Genomic DNA, 4,083 nt, shown 5'->3' on the forward strand with positions numbered 1-4,083 from the left:
GTTGTCTGTGAGCAATTACACAGCTTTGGGACTTATTGAGTACAGAGGCCAAGTATGCCCAAATGTATCTCAGGATCACTCCAGTCTAACAGCAATTGCAGTAAAATACTTTGTGCTTCATACTTTAAGGATAAGGTTTCTTGCCAATCAGCCTGAGCTTTTGTCCCAGAATACCTGCTGACTACATAGAAGAGTGAGTGCTGATCATGTTACAGCTAGAGTGAATCCAGAACAAAGAATAGAAAAAGCAAACCTCTTCAAATGCTTCCAACCTGTGTACCTCATGAAACTGACTCCTTGTTTTTATGCTGAGTTCTTGGTAAAAAATGTGTGGGAGTTCAAAGAACAGTTCACCCACATCACCTCTCCATGGCATTATTACACAAAGAGAAATACACAAGTACAGTGTTTTTTTGGAGTGCATCTTAAGATACTAAACAGTTGGAGTAATGCCTGCTCCATGGTACATGCACATTCAAAAATGTGCTAAATGTCAAGGAATACTTGTCATCCCTAGTGGGTGAATTTTTTTTTTCTCCCCAAAGAAACACCACATGATGAGGTCTCATTGGGACAAAATCTGGACTATGCAAGAACTTTACTAAATCAATTGTAAGTCATCCTAACTACCTCCCCCAGGCAAGTATATCTCAAAATGGAAAACACCATATAGCTCATTCTAGCCTGAACTGAAGAAACTAAGCATTTGGTGTTTGCCTTTTTCCTGAAGCATGTATCTGTAGGAATTAATCCTAAACACCATTTCTACCAGCAAGTTTATTTCAAGAAAAGAAACAACATTCAACATATTTTCATGTTCCTGTCACATAAGCAGTTACACTGAGCATTCTTTTCTCATGCCAGGCTATGTTTCATCTTTTTCTTTCACGTGTTTATTTTCCTACCTGCTATTCACAGCGTTTTTTGTAATTATTTGGCTAGGAATACCTCCTTATGTTTAAGTTGGCTTTGTTTTCTCAACAATCATCATGCGATTTTGGAATTTTTTACAAAATGGAAAAATCTAACCTAAAATTTTTTTAAATGAGAAAGGGAATTTTTGCATATACTAAGTAAACAATTGAATAGATCTTGTACTTAATTAAACAAATTATTTTTATAGTCATAAATTTTGCTCCTGGATTTCTTTTGGGTGTAAATGTACCCAATTTGATTTCTTTGTCTATGACAAGTTCAAACAATATTATTTTGGGGGCAGCTCCACCTGGCATTTTCAGTTTGATTCATTAAACTCCTACCTTGATGGGGCTGAGACTCTTACTACAAAGAGATATGGGTGCTTGGTTTTCTTGATTACCCTGGTATTACCTTCCTTGCATAGAGGTTATCCAATCTGTGTATTCATGTCTTCCTAAATGTCTTATAATGTTGTCATCATTCTCTGGCTTAGAAGTCCACAGTGACTTTCTGTTGCCTACCAAATCAAATTTGCCCTCTCGAGACATGTCTTTTAGGACACAATACTTGGCTTCCACCCCACATAATTTTTATTTCCCACTTTTAAGTTACCCTAGATGAAGTCAGCATGCCTTCATACAGGAGCCTTGGCTGTGCTCTACCACTAACTGGATGTATGATGCTCTTATTGTATATTTTATGTGTTTCGTCTATATCATTTTGAGATAGGAGGTGCTCAGTTTCCTTGGGTTTGGGTTTTAGGATGCCCTCTGGGTTCCAAGCCACTCCCCAAGGTCTCAGGGCTCTTCTCTAGGCCATATCCTAGAGGATGGTTACTGTTGCTTATTACACCTATGTTTGGTACAAACACGGGGAGATTGAGACCACAAGGGGTGGACTTATGGAAATCCAGGGGCTGAGTATGTTCAGTAGAAAGGAATTATCTAACTCTAGTAACTGAGCATGCTCAGTAAAAGGAATTTATGTAGGCTTATACGACCCCAGTGACGAAGCATGCTCAGTGGAAGGGAGTTTATCCTTTGAGTGACCTTTCACTGGAAGCACCGAAGAGCACAGAATATTCTTGAACATGTTTGGTGCATATGATAGACTTTGACCAATGAACATACCCTAAAAGGAGACCAACTGAGCATGGGCAAGACTATGTTACATAACTGGGAACCATCCCCTTAGTTGAATATTCATTAGACAGCATGAATATGTATTAGCAAAACTATAAAAGTTGAATCCTAGCAGAAGGTGGGGTGGTTGCCCACCTTTCCTGGGGCTAACATGCACTTCGCTGGCAAGGTGTATATCCTTTACAATTTTGTGTTAAACTTACTTCTAATGGGCGGCTGCTCATTCCCTTGAACAGCTCTTGTACTAAACTTTAAGTGTGTATTTCTTACTTTTGTATTAAATTTAGTGCAGGCCCTGCTCAGTGTCTGGAGCTGGGCCACGCTTTTGTCTGTGAAGTCTGTGTTCCTCACTTTGCTACGTTAAACCTGATTTCACTTTCTTCTGTGACTCTGCTCTTAAATTCTTTCCTGTGGCAGTCAAGAACCAGCTAGTGGATGTGGTGGGTTAAGGCTGGCAATTAGGCCTCCCCAGACCCTCTTCTCCGGTAAATGTTAGACATATGTGGCTATTTAAATTCACTTAAATGGGCCGGCCCATGGCTCACTCAGGAGAGTGTGGTGCTGATAACACCAAGGCCAGGGGTTCAGATCCTATATAGGGATGGCCGGTTGGCTCAATGGCTGAGCGTGGTGTTGACAACATCAAGCCAAGGGTTGAGATCCCCTTACCGGTCATCTTTAAAAAATAAATAAATAAATAAAAATTAATTTAAATGAATTAAAATTAAATAAAATAAAAAATGTAGTTCCTCAGTCACATTAGGCACTTTTCAAGTGTTCGACAGCCACAAGAGGCCTTACTGGACAGCACAGAGAACATTTCCATCATTGCTGAAAGTCCTTATACCAGCACCTATACAGTGCTGGTATAAGACGTATATGAACATATGCGTGTGTGCATGCGCATGTGTGTGATTTAGGGGCCTTTACACAGAGACAAGGGTAACTCGTGCTCTGAAGTTGGTTTGAGTTGAAATCCTCTGACAGCCAGTTACTATGACCTTAGGCAAGATGCCTAAATCTCTTTTGACTTCAATTTCCCCATCTCTAAAAATGGAGCTAATAGTAATTATCTTGTAGGGTTGTTGTGGGAATTGAGTGAGATAATACATGTAAAGTGTTTAGAAGAGTACGTTGCACTTAATGCAGTTTTAGTTCTCGACGCTAAAAGATTTATGTTTCATCCCCTTCAATCCTCAGAAAGAACAGATGAGGAGGGTACTAAAATTGTTATGCAAATAAGAAAAATAAACTTGGAGAGGTTAAGTAACCAGGCCATGGGCACGGCCAGGGAGTGTAATGCTGACTCTCTTCTATATCACCTACCATTTTTCGCTCGCTAACCCCCTTAGTTTGCTTTATTTTTCTCCTTAGCACTTGCTAAGGCTTGCACCATGCTTCGCTTATTTATGTCTTCCTCCCCCCACTAGATGTAAGCCCCAGGCCGTAAGGGATTATTGTGTTTTTGTTCACTAACCCTATCCCCTAGAACAGTGTTTGAGATATAACGGGTGCTCCATGGCTTGTTTGAATTTGGACACATCTCTCTCTTTTTTTTTAAAAGATGACCGGTAAGGGGATCCTAACCCTTGGCTTGGTGTTGTCAGCACCACGCTCAGCCAGTGAGCGAACCGGCCAACGCTATGTAGGATCCGAACCCGTGGCCTTGGTGTTATCAGCACCGCACTCTCCCGAGTGAGCCACAGGCCGGCCCTGGACACATCTCTTAACCTCTCTGAGCCATAGCTCCCTCTCCTTCGTAAAGTGAGGACAATAAGAAAAACTGCCAGAGTTGGTGAAAGATCAGACTGGATAAGGGACATACACGCCTGGGCAAGTTCCGACGTATAACCCAAATGGCAGCGTTCGTTGGTCGAGGATCCGCAAGGTCCAAGCGCCGTGAGAGTAAACCGTGCGTACTACATCCTCCTGTGAGATCTCCCCAACTCTCCCGCCTCCCCTTCGGGCGGGGACCGGAAGTACAGCCGCTTCCGCCGGGCGCTGCGGGGCGGTCAGACGCGCG

Source organism: Cynocephalus volans, chromosome 17 (genome assembly GCF_027409185.1).
Source record: "Cynocephalus volans isolate mCynVol1 chromosome 17, mCynVol1.pri, whole genome shotgun sequence".
Lineage (NCBI taxonomy): Eukaryota > Metazoa > Chordata > Mammalia > Dermoptera > Cynocephalidae > Cynocephalus > Cynocephalus volans.